We start from the raw sequence: 13,173 nt of genomic DNA on the forward strand, positions 1-13,173 counted from the left end.
CCAGATGAGCTGCAGGGAGGGTTGAGGGGCATCTTCCTGGTTTCTGGTCCCCCCTGCCCATATCCTGCCACCGCTCCACTGCTGCAGTGATGCCTGCACCAAGGTGACCCTATTAATGATCACACAGAGGTGAGAGGGAGCTTCTCCCCCTAGGGTAGGGGCTGAGGTTGGGTTTGTTAAGGGCATCTGCCTCACATGCTGCAGCCCCTTGTAGTTCAGCAATAAAACCCTCAGTTCTGTGTTGGAGGGGGCCCAGACTGGCCCCACAGCAGCTGAGCCTAAAGGAGAGGCAGGGATGTAAAGCTGCCTGCACCTGCAAACACACCTGGCTGCTGCTCCTATTAACCCTCATTTCCTGCTGGCAGCCAGAAAAGCCCCACCAAACAAGGCTCCCTCCCTTGGTTTTGGTTGCTGTCCCCTTGGCACTGAGCCCCCAGTGAGCTCTGGTCACCATCCATCTGGTTATGGGAAGGAGCAGAGGCTTCAGCTCCTCCTGGTGGGTTTTTGTGTCTTGAGGGCAGAACTGATGGAATCATGAGGAAACTCCTGGATCCCAGTTGTGGCAAGCCCAGGGAACCTGCACACAGCCTGAGCAGCCTGGTGTGCCAGGAGGAGGGGGTGTACTTTTGATTTGTTGCCCCATGTGTAAGTATTGCTTTCCTTGTACCCATGTGGCTAAACCAGGGCTGGGATGGGGCTGGGCCATGAGGCTCATGGAGGTAAAGGTTCAGGAAAAGCTAAGTCCTTGGTTGTTGTGGGTCTTGATAAGGCTGTTGCACTGTGTCTTGAAAAGAGGCTTCAAAACAAAATAGGGCTGGCTTGAAATAAATGTAATACTGCCTCTGAGCAAGCTGTTTTGCTGCTGAGCATCCAAGCCTGTGATGGTACCTGCTCCTGGAGTGTCACTGGGAGCAGGAGGGACAGAGCTGTGGCAGCCTGGGTACTTGGTATGTGGCCAGTTGATGCTGAAAGGGAAAATGGCCTTGAAACATTCAGGGAAACCTGTTCCACTTGTCTGCAGTGGAAAAGCACCTTTCTCCCTTTTTCCCCAGCAAAGCAGATTAGTTAACATTTGTTGCCCTGGTGAGAGGGTTTCACCAGCACAGGTCTGCACAGAGCATCCTCTGAAGGGCAGAGGGATGCTCAGGGGGGTCTGGCACTATGGTCTGGGCTCTGTTGTGGGTGTTCCCCACTCCATCAGGCCACCACTCAGCTGAGCCTTCCCCTGACCCAATGTGTGTCACAGTCCTCTTAGACACATTATTTCTGCCATGGAAGCCTGGATGGCAGTGCCCTAGAGCATGGCTGCTCTCACCCACTGCAGAGCCCCAAACCCTGTCCCTGCAGTGATGGAGACACATGTTCCCTGTGCTGCCTCTGGCTGCCTTGTGACCTGCCAGGACCCTCTAGCTGAGACTCACAGCGAATGCAAGAGAAAACATACAGGATCTGGCAGGGGGCTTGGGTTTGGTTGTTTATCCTTCTGGGAGGCTGTTTTCTGAACAGGAGCCTCTTGGGGGCAGTTTGGGATTGTTCATTAAACCCTCTGAGCTGCTGGTATCAGTGACCTGTCCGTGGCACTGCTGGCCTGACAGCGCTGCCTGTCTGCTGCCTCTGCCTGCAGCCCCAGACACGGACAGCAAACCTCCTTTCGTGCAGAGAAGACAGGTATGAACATTGCTGAGGCTGTTGCACTATATCCTAGAAAGAGGCTTCAAACACAATAGGGCTGGCTTGAAAAAAAATCTAATACTGCTTCTGAGCAAGCTGTTTTGCTGCTGAGCATCCAGGTCAGTGGTGGGTGCAAACAGCCACGAGCACGGTGCTGTGACAAGGTGGCTCTGGCAGCTGCCAGGAGCCAGGCACACAGCAGGCAGTGCCATCTCACCCCCCTCTGAACCCCACTCTTTCCCAGAAACTTTCGTTTTGCTCTGGAGAGCAGGACCCACACCCTGGTGCGCTGCTCTATTGATTTTGTTGTGTTGTGTTCCGGGAAAGCTGCAGAGGTGCTGGGGGAGTGGGCAGGTTTCTGGCAGCAGTTTCTGGGATTTGTGCTTCCCATGGGTTTGCAGTGTTCCTTGGCCTGGGCTCTGGCTCACCTCTGTGCAGGTGACCTGCATTCCTGGGTGGGTAACACAAAGTTTTCTCAAGGGACAGGCACATTCAGTTGCAGAGGAGGCTTTCCTCAGGTCTGCCATGGCCTCTGCCTTCACTATCCAAACATTGGGAATGCCCAGGAGAGCTTGAGTACCAGGTGAGTGTCTGCCTGTGCAGTGGAGGAACAGCCTATGCTGCTCCAAAGCCATTTCATGGGATTGTAGTAATGTAGAGCTGGGAGAAATCTTCAGAGACCAGCCCTAGATCATCTTCTGCATGAGCCCTGAATGTTCCCACAGGTCTTGGACACTCCACCACAGCTCCAGGAGCTGATGGGCTCAGAGTATGAATAGCTTGAAGCTGTGTTGAAATTTAAGATTATTACTTCTCCTGTTCCCATCAGATGCTGGCAGAGTGTTCACAGCTCCCTGCAGCTCCCTCTTTCATGTTCACAGACCTCCTGTGTCCAGATTAAAACCCTGCAGGCTTTGCCAGCTGCTCCTGTACCTGGAGGGATTATGCAGGCAGCTGGGAACAAGGTCTGGGCTTACGCTTCGCTGGGTTCAAACAGTGGGTATCTTGTGACAGTGTTTTAAGGGCAAACACCCCAGCTAGTTTGGTTTAAAATAAATAAACAACCCCTCCACCACCCCAAATGAGGTGGCTCAGCCTATGAGTCACCCTTTCCAGCAACCTTGATCCCCAACCTGCTTTTGCACACTGGTTTTTAATACCTGGAAGCAGAATACTGCATAAGCCTTTCCAAAACTACATCCTTCTTCGCCCACCTCTATTTTTTTTTTTTTTTTGTCTATTTGCCAAGATCATCTGTATTCTACCACAGCCCTCCAGCACATCCCCTTGGGGCAGTCTCAGCTGAGCCACTGATGGAGCTGTGGAGAATCTCCCACTATCTCCTCCCCTTCCACAGGGAACCACAGGTAACTAATGAAAAAAAGAATTTTGCTGCGTGTTTTGCAGCCATCTTGTGTGCTGAGTTAAATATTGAGTTTCTTTATTTTTCCAGAGGGAATGACAAAATGTTGCTGAACAAAAACCCTACTAAAGAAATACAGTCCTTGCTGCACTCTCTGCTTCTGGGGCCTGTTGCCGTATTGCAAAAGAAAATTGATTTGGAGTAACATGACTAATTCTTGTTATTGACCAGCCTGACCATTTCTAGGTGCTTGTACATCCGTTCCCAAGCTGTTCAGGGATGCAAGGGGGACCAGATTCAATGCCTGGAATATATTTGCTTTAACGTAAATAACCCTTGGTGGTGTCCATGAAGTTGGGAAATATTTGAAGTCCTGCCTTTGACCCTGTAGGCAGGAGTGGTCATTGGCTTGTTTGCAGATCCAGGTGAAGGCTGGAGGACATGGGGCTGCTTGGGACCGTGGAGAGAATGGGGACCTCACAGGTGCTTTTGTGCCTGTGGGCCCCAAATTTCAACATCCCAGTTCCCGAGCAGTTGTGGTGAGGTGGCACCAGGTGGCAGCAAGGGACCAGCATGGGGAGCTGCTGCAGCACTTAGGGGAGCAGAGAGAGCCGTGATGCTGCACCCCTGCTCCAAACTGCACCCAGAGGGGTCCAGCTTTGCCTGGGGCTGATGTGCCAGCAGGGTCTGGTCTCTGGCTGTGGGAGCTGGGTCCTGCTTCTGTCCCCAAGCCATGTGTTAGCCATCCAAGGGCAAAGCCCAGCATTCCTCTCTCATGCTTGGGACTTTGTGCTCTTGGGGTCAAATTCTCTCCTTCCATAAGACAATCAGACTTTGAAGTTTAAGGCCAAGTGACTCCTGCAAGGAGTTAAATAATTAACCTGTTTTGCAAGAGCCTCAATTTGGCCTGCAAGCAAACCCCTCTGTGCTCCTGGGGATGCTGTCACTAGCTCACTGTTGGTCTTGGGCTCTGGCTCAGAGGTGGGTGATGTGAGGGATGTGAAAGAGAAAAACGAGGTGGTGCTGGGCCAGACCACTGCTGGGACTACTGTCAGTTCAAGCATCCCATTCTAGGGGGCTGGAGCAGGTGGGGGTGATGTATCTACCCTCTTTGTCCCTGGAGAAATGATGTCAGGCCTTCCATCCCACGGGGCTCAGCGGAGCCCCTGCAGCATTCTCCTCTCCTCCCTGCATCTCTCTTCAGAATCCACTCCCCTGCCAACAGCTCCTATCTGAGCAACCAGAGAGCAGTGGCAATTTTCCTGCAGTGCTCAGCAGCTGCCAACCTGGGTCGAGTTAGAGGGAGGCACACCTGTCCTGGTCACCTGGCAGTGCTCTCTGCCTCAGTCCTGACTTTGCTTAGCTGTGTTTGAAGCCCGAGCAGGCTCTGGGTGGAGGCCAGTGCGGCGCCAGCACACAGAAATGGGATCAACAGCTTCTTCCTGTTGTGCAACTGCTGCACAGCCCACGTAGAGAATTTTTGGGAGATTTGTCAAGGCTTTTGTTTTTTCAGTTAATATTTATTTGCTTGTTTTGAGTCTTGCTTTCACAAACAAGGAATTTAAATAGTACAGGCTGAGAGGGGGCACGAACCTTGCCTAGCCTGCCCTGAAGTGCCATGTCCTGCCCCAGGAGCTCCCTGTGCCCACCCCAGCTGCCCTCACCTGCCCAGCCCTGCCTTTCCCTGAGCACAGCTTCCCAGTCCCACTGGCTCTGGAGCTGGCATTCTGGTTCAGAATTTAGTTTTGCCTGGCAGCCTGCACGTGTTTCTTATGTAATAGTTCAGCCCAGGGTGAGGCTGAATGAGCCCACTCATCCATCCACTACACACGCAGGGCCCTGGGCTTTGGGTACTAACACCCCTCTGCTCCAGACCTTGTGCTGGAGACAAGGGACAGCTGATCTCATCCCACTTGTGTAGAGCACCATGTGAGCCCTGCTGTGGGGCTTCAGGCTCCTGGCTAGACAGAACTGAGAACTGGGATGTGAGCTCTGCTCTGCTCTGGAATGTGCCAAATAGCCACTTCTCTACTCCCCACTTCCACTTTGGTCCCCTCCCCACTGGTCCTGGGATGAAACTGGGCACAGAAATAAGGCACAGCACTGTGCTCTAACCAGCATCTTTCTAGCAAGCCCCATATTTACTGGATTTCAGACATTTTCTCTGTGTGTACCCTTGATTTCACTGTGTTTCTGCTTGTGGCTCCCAGAGCAGGTACAGAGCTGTAGGGTATGGGCATTGAGGCTCCTGAGGTGAAGCTGTTTGTGATGTGTAGGGGGAAAGCAGGGAGAAGTTGCAAAATCCAGGGGCCAGGGCAAGAGATTCATGGCTGACATGCGTCCGTGGTTCAGAGGGCATCAGGGCATGAGCAGCATTTGGGAAAACAACCCCTGGAGAGGCTGCTAATGCTGGCAGGAGCCTGGCATCCTGGTCCTTGAGGGATGAAGCCCACATGCTCATGATGCCATTGGCATGTGTGCCATCCCTGGGCTGGTGTGCTCTGTCACCAGTGGGGTGCAGGGAAACCTTCTCCCCATCTCCACAAGCTGGGCACCAAGAGCTGGAGGCTTCACCAGCTGCAGAGAGGCACCTGTCTATGGCTGGCACTGGGGGCTGTGAGGGTCAGGTGCTCTCCTTGGCCTCTTGCTCTTGGGTGGGTGCCATGGGGAAGGAGTGCTCTCCTCTCACTGCCTCCAGCCCTTTCCACCACTGAAAGGCAGCTCCTGGGAGGTGCCCATGGCTGGATCAGATGAGGCAGTGAGTAGCTGCCTGCAAAAAGCTTTTTTTGCTGTTATTTAGGTCATCTCTAGGGTCCCCAGCAGCAAGGTTACTGTGCCCTCGTGCCGGGCACGCCACAAACCAAACACTCATCACTTGACTTCATCACAACCCTGGGACACTGCTCTCTCTGGGTTTGCCTTTAATTGAGTGAGCGAAGTGCCTGCCAAAGATCAGCTCAGGGTCAGTTCCAGACCTCCCAGTGCAATCCTGTGCCAGGCAGGGAAGCAGGGAGCCTGATATCTTGTCCTGATGACCGGGAGAAGCTGGTGGGCAAAAGGCCACCAGGGGCTGACAGGCAATGTGCCCAGGCACCACCCTGCTGCCTGCTCAGGGCTGCACAGGCAGGACCAGGTGTTTAAAACCCTGGGTGTCAGCACTGGGGCTGTGAGTCGCTCCTATAAACTGGAAGGTTATTGACTGTGCCAGTGGGTTCAGCTGGAGTTATTCATGTTGCCTCAAGAAACTGAGGGATCCCCAGGAAAGGGAGCAAACTACTGCAGTGGCATCAGCCAGCTGCTGGGATGGGAGCATCACACTGCTCTGGAGAGCACAAACCCTTAGGGAGGCGAGTGTGAGAGCAGCCCTGGGCAGTGCCAGCCTCTCAATGGTGGTGCTGGGAGGGACTGAAAGAGTGGCAAGAACCTTTGCACAGTCCTATCTGTGTCTTCCCCATTATAAAGAGCACAGCAAGATTTCTTGATAAAAGCTGCCATAAATCAAAAGCTGAACCACAGCCAGAATCTCTCCTGGGATGTGCCCTTGAGTCCCAGGCTGCAGGGATGGATGTGACACTGGTGTTCCTCTGCAGCATGTTTGTGGTCAAAGCTTGGTCCCACCACACTCATGCCTGTCCCTGTGCTGAGGAGCTCTGGTGTCCTGTCCCCTTCCCTTTGTGGAGGGACAAAGGTTGGTGGGTGGTGAGAGCAGGGCCTCCCTGTTTCCCTCCCAAATACCAGCAGCAATGAGGTTCTCAGAGCTCTTTTGGGGAAATCCGAAGCAGTTTGTGTAGGATTGAGTCATCGGGGGTGGGGATCAGTCTCCTGGGACCGCTGCTGCAGCTGAAATGACTCTTCCAGCTTTGTCACCAGTGGGAGCTGGTTCCCCATTTCCAGGCTCTGCGCCACCTCCCATCCTTAATGACCACCATGTCCTTCAGGAGTCTGCCCCAAAGTAATTCCAGGCCCCTTGACAACACCCAAGACACAGTGCTGGACACCCATTCCCCTGCAGCCCTGCCAGTGTGCCTTCAGCATGACCTAATTTTGACCATTAAACCTCTCCAAGCACTTGCAGAGCAATTCTGTTGCCACAGGCTGGGCTGACTGGCACCATGTGGTGTTACAATTGCCCAGAAAATGCCTTCTTGAAACTTTATTTGCAACTGCCCCCTGCTTTACCCTGTCTCAGCTGTAGGGCTGGTGGCATATGAGACAGCTGAGATAGTTGTTGCTGAAATCATTTCAGATCTGGCCAAACCCAGTTACATCACCACCTCTGCATAATCAGAAAGGAAATATAAAATCTAAAAGCAAATACACGATACACAGATATTACAGGCACTGGCACCCTGTGGGATGAGTCTGGCCTGACCTTTGGCATCATCTCCCTTCTCCCAGACCCTGTCCTGCTGGGACCCTGTGCCCCCAGGATTCATGCAGGGAGCTGAAGCAAAGGGAATATGCAGCCATAGAGAAGCTGTCTGCCCCCCATCCAAAGCTATGGTTTTACTGGAGCATTTTAGAGGAGAACATGGTGACTCCATGAGTTTCCCAATGAAAAAAGCCTCCCTTGCTGTTGCTTTGTATTTTTTTTGGTGACTCTCTCTGCTAAATACTGCCTTGCAGGATGGGTTGGTATTTTTGACATTTTTAGATGCCTCTCAGCCCAGTGTCAGGACTCTGTAATTAAAGAACTGTTTTGGCAGTTGGACGGTGCCAAGCTGGAGCTCTTGGTTTGAAACCTCCTTCCCAAAGTATGTGCAGTGCTGATGTACTGTACTGTAATGTACTCCCTCCAGTGAGGGGATGGCCATGTGGGAGGAACAGGATTCCTTAGGGCACCTGCCCACCCTGTCAGGAGGGATAGAGGGGCTCGAGGGGCACAGACATGGTGGGGTCTGGTTTTTTTTTTTTGGGACCTGAGGTTCTGGAGCTGTGGGGTGCCTGTGCTGCTGCTCCCTGGATAAAGGTGGCAGGCAGGGTGGCACAGTGGAGACCAGGGCATCAAGGCCTCTTCTCCTGAGTCCTCTGTGCCCTCATTATATCCAGAGTCTGTCCCTTCTCCAACCCTGCCATTGGGGTCACTTGTCCCAGAACCTGACTGTGCCTCAACAGGTTGGGCAGCGCCTGTCTGAGCCAGCAAAGCCTATTTCCCTTCACAAGCTGAGAGATAAACCTAAAAATAACCTTGTTATCTTCCACTTGATCCAAATCAACATCAGTCCCAGCTATAAATAGCCACGCATATGCCGAGGTGGGTTGCAGGATATGGAGCACAGTGGGGGCACTGTCCCCACTGACCCCACTGGGAGAGGGGTCTCTGCACCAGGCTGCAAAGCTGCTGCTTTGGCCCCACCACGCTGGCCACGCTGAAAAGGGCTGTGCCCTCAAGGTAGCTGTGTGCCAATGGCTGCAGAGACTCTGTCCCATTGCAAAACAAGTCCCAGGAATAGCTGGATAAACACTGCGCCATGTGTCCTCTCTGACATGGGGCCTTGCCCAACGTGTTACCCGAAAATGCTCTGGCACTGTTACAGCTGCAGGGCCTGGCCTGGAGGGGTTCCTGTGTGGGTCCTACCCAGCCTCCTCCTGCCCATGGTCTCACCAATCTTCCCTATCCCCAGAGAATTGTGTGTTCTCCCAGCTGTAAGTTCAGGGGGGTTTTGGGTTGGAGGCAGCAAAAGAAACTGTCTGAGGGGAATATGGTAGGGCTGTGTGGGTCAGTGAAGAGGGTGATCAACTACTTGGGAATTTGGTGCTGTTTCCTTCAGGTTAGGAAGAAATTGTTACACTGATTAATCTTTTGGCTTAACGGATTGGAACAGCCAAACTGGGGCAAATCCCTTCTTTTGCAACTGCATGTACCTGCTGGGAGTGGGTGCTGTTCCCTCACAGCATGGCCATGTGTCCTCACACACATCACTGGGCAGTGGTCTCAAGCTGGCACATTTCACACCAGCTCCAAGGAGTGGTTTCCTCTGGCCTGGCTGGGTGATGCCTGATGGCAGTGGCAGCCACATGTCTGCCCACCTGTCTCTCTCCCCAGCTGTTCCAGAGTGGGAAATGCCTGTGGTGCCATGCTGGGTGAGGGAAATGATGCAGGGATCTGCAGTGTGCCAGGGGGAGCCTGGCCCTTGTCCTGGCACCAGCAGGCATATGCAGCAGCAATGCAGGAGGGGCAGAGCAGGCTGGGACTGCACCAGCCGCTGTGCCACTGGCCAGCAGGTTTGGAAACCAGAGGTGCTGCAGTTGGAGTGATCCTATAGCTTGGGGTGTTTTGGGGCTCAGGCTCACAAGCAGCCCTTTGCAGAAGGGCTGGGACTTTGCTGGCTTTGCAGAAGTGGCAGGGCAGGGAGCCCACGGTGTTCCCAGTGCTGGGTCCCAGCCAGTGCCCTTGTGCTTCCCTCTGAGCACTGAAATTAACCACCAACATCAAAGAGGACCACGTTAAAAAAGAGAGGAGAGGTTTTGTTTACTTGAATCAAAAATAATTTGTGGCAACGCATCTTCTTCCAAGGCAAACACTGCAGGAGCCTGTCCGTGCTAATTTGGGAAGCTGAAAGGGAGTTAAATAAAAACATGGACGTCTGACAGGGAAACAACTGGTCTCGTGCGCTAAAATAGAGCCAGGGACGCCAGTGAGCTGGGGCTGGAGGAGCTGGGACAGCCTGGGAGGGAGGGGTGAGCTCCAGGGCAGCAGGAGGGAGGAAACCCGCCGTGCTCCAACATTGTGCAATAACAGATAATTCACTGTGTGCTGAGCACAGCGCCAGCAGCCAGGTCCAGCCTGCATCCTGGGTGGGCAGGGCTGGGGTGCTTGCAGGGAGGGGATCAGCCTGTGTGCTGTACAGGGGGTTTTGTGTCTGCCCTCCGTGCTCGGGACTGAGGCTTGGGACCCAAATGGGCCGTGTGGGGAGACACACAGACCGCCCAAAACTGATGCGTGTGACCAGAACTACAGGGAGGGAAGTGTTACCTCCCACCGCTCTCATGATACCTGTGTGACTCTTGCTATCCCCAGCGGGGATGCTGGCACTGGTAACGTGTCAGCAGAGTAATTTGGGGGTCGGCACGCCCTGGGGACTGCCTTGCAAAGGCTGCAGGGGGATGTGGGGCGGTGATGCCCCTGACCTGGCAGCAGACATGCTGTGGAAAGGTCCGGGTGCAGGAATCCCCTGCGGCTGTGTTTGTGCTGCAGTTTTGTGTGCCCCGGCAGGCAGGGCAGCCCCGAGCTGGGCAGCGCTGCTGCGTGCTGCAGAGCAGCAGCCGGGCTGCAGCGGAGGCGGCTCCGGCTCCCCGTGTGCCAGGTGAGGTGGCACAAAGTGTCACCTCCGATTGGTGCTGAACGTCACCACATGGCTGTGAAAGGCCTCTGGCGTGTCACCGTGCCGCTGGCACCCGCCCACGGAGGTGTGACCGCAGGGAGCCGGATACGAAACCAGCTGCTTTAATGAGCCTGCGATGTGTTGGGGCAGCGGGAGGAATGCGCGACATCCGTGCACAGCACGGGCACAGCACGGGCTGTCCTGAGCTGCAAACCTGCTCTGGCAACTTTCCAAATGCTCTGAGGGGCACCTGGGGAATGCCCCCAGCGCCAGCTCTGCCGGGACCGAGGGACTCCCCGGAGCTGCAAATCACTGACAGAAGCCTCTGCAGTGTGTTGAGGAAGATGGGACCCCATCGAGCCTGCTGGGGCACGACAGGGATGGGGAACCAGCCTGCAGGTTTTCTGAGGCTGCTCCTGTGTGGCTGCTGGGACATTCTCCATTAAGTATGGTGCTTGATCTTGCTCAGCTCCAGCCCCATTGCAGCTTTCCTGTGGTCTAAAGCAACTAAAACTTTGTGTCTGAGGTCAGCACTTAAATAACATGACAGTCAGCTGGGACGCCACAGTACCAGCACCAAGGGCCACAGGAGCCTCATGTCATCAAGCACTAGAAATTGTTTCTGAGTTAATGGTGGAGCCTTGGCTGTTCAGGGACAGGGGTCCATCTGGTGAAAGGGTTTTGAGCTACAGAGGACGTGTCTTGGGAGGGGGGAACTTCAGCCCTGTGTTTGCCAGTCAGGACCTGTCAGTCAGACCTTACTTGCTCAGGTTTTTTTATGTTGGTATGGTTTGGCTTCACGTCCTCACCTGTTTTCTGTGGAGTGTGGAATGTCCCGCCTCTCAGAAAGAGATTAATTACTTGTCTGTATTTTTAGCCAGTATAGTCTGAAATTATCTGAAACTGGAGCAAAGGGGAATGTCAGAACCTCAGGGGTAGCTGGTTGAGCTGCACCCTGTTAAGCGTCCAGCTGGAGCTGCAGGAGCAGATACGAAGGAATACAGGAGCATGCACAAGACCCAAAGCAAACAGAACTACCCACAACCCCCAGATCTGCACCTCTGCTAATGACAGGGCTGGATGGCTCTGGGGGCTGCTGGCACAGGTCTTCAAAGAAAGCACATGTACATCTGGCCATGCCAGCTTCTTAAAATAACCAGAGAGCAAGTCTGTTTAATGCACAGAGAGTAAAACCAAGGCAGTTTCTCACTTTCTCTTTGGCACAGTCCTGAAGTAGAGGACTGCAGGAGAGTTGTGCAGATGTACCAGCCAAGCTGCAGCAGTGCCTCACCAGTCTCATCATAGACAGACATTTTTCAAGGCTGCCCATGCCTGTGTCACCACAGCCTACTCCTCTGGGTGAATGTAGGCTGATGTCATCGTTAGTAATATGACACATGGGCATTTTCCCCAAGGGCATTTCTTTGAGAAACTGGACTGAGGAATGACCTTCCAGTAAGTACAGTTAATTGCTAACAGGAGCAGGGAGTTGAGGGGTGCCAGCCCTGATGCACAGAGGTGGGGCAGGGGGAAGGAGGGAGCCAGGGTAATTCGGCATTCCCTTCCCATCCCAGCAAATTTGCAACATTTTCCAAAAATAAGTGGCTCGGCCCTACCTGGCTGACCCTGGCGCAGGTATGTTCCTGTGAGAAGCCATTGGCTGGCTGTAGCATCAGATTGCTGTGGAGGGGGAGCATTGCAGGGATTTTTCCTGGAAAATCATTATGTGTTTGACTCAAGTTGCCCTGAGAGAAGCAAGCACAGCCTGGTCCCCACTGAGCTGCACAGCAGGGAGGTGATGTCACATCTGTTGGGATCATGAGCCTGTGTGGCACTCTATTGCCTCTCTGCATCAGCACAGTGGGATGTATCATATACCACAATTAAATGGTCCCTGCTCAGCTCAGGGCATGCAGGACCCCACGCTGGGAGGAGTTGTGAGTGTGCTGGGACACAGGGCTTGGGTTTTGCTCTGTGCGTCACCAGCCCAGGGAGGTGACTTCTCTGTGGTTTGTCCCCAGAACATTGGTGGTTAACAGTCAGTTTTGTCTGTTCCCCCTCCCTGCTGTGCCCTGGGTGCTGTGAGGGTGGTGGTTTATGTCCTGGGGGCCCAGGCAGTGGGCCTTGCTCCTCTAGGGATTTCTTTCCCTGCAGTTTCTGCAGAGAGCTGAAGGCTTTGAATTGCTGAAACCAGCACAATTCAACCCAGAACTTGTTCTTGCCCAGCTGTGTATACAAGAGAATATTCATGTGGGGTTGCCTCCTCTCCCCTGCAAGAGCCCTTGCCACTGCCCTGGGAAAGGTTTATTTCCTCAGGCATATTATAACCCATTAATTAGGTAATGGACACTGTGGGTTGAGGTTTGGGTTTCACCCACCGTGGTGTCAAATGGAGGTCAGGCTCTTAGCTCATCGCCTGCCCTCATTTAAGGGCTGTGCTGTCTGTGGCTGTTGTGAGGGCAGAAGGGCATCTCTGCTGCCTGCCCTGTGCTTGGCACGGGCAGCTGTTGGGGCCTGGACTGGCATGTGTGGTATGGCTGTTTGTGGTGCAGCAGCAGCTGCTTGGGGTTTCAGGCATGGGAAAAGAACACAGAGGATCTCCAGGACATCCCCCAGCATTCCAGTTTGAGAGCTTGGGGTGACCCCAGCATCAGCCCATGCTCAGTGTTCCCATTTTTGCCCAGTGAAGGAGGTGGCACATGCTGTTAGCTGGCACAGCAACAGGATGGCAGCACTGGCTGCCCACATCCCAGCATGCCTACAGATATTTTTACAGCCCAGAAACATTGCATTCCCAATGCCACGGGTTAGCAA

The 13,173-nt window shown here is 53.8% G+C and overlaps 1 long non-coding RNA gene across 2 annotated transcripts; it reads left to right on the plus strand.

Moving 5' to 3' along the window:
* The first annotated feature begins 383 nt into the window (after window positions 1–383).
* LOC306807438 lies at window positions 384–3,503 on the plus strand. 2 transcript variants are annotated; one of them, XR_013775722.1, is made up of 3 exons: window positions 384–496; window positions 2,921–3,038; window positions 3,125–3,503. It is a non-coding gene; the product is annotated as an uncharacterized lncRNA (long non-coding RNA). The 2 variants fall into 2 exon arrangements; XR_013775723.1 differs by having other exon boundaries at window positions 431–496; window positions 2,942–3,038.
* The last annotated feature ends 9,670 nt before the right edge of the window (window positions 3,504–13,173 follow it).

The sequence above is a fragment of the Erithacus rubecula genome (assembly GCF_903797595.1).
Source record: "Erithacus rubecula genome assembly, chromosome: 13".
NCBI lineage: Eukaryota > Metazoa > Chordata > Aves > Passeriformes > Muscicapidae > Erithacus > Erithacus rubecula.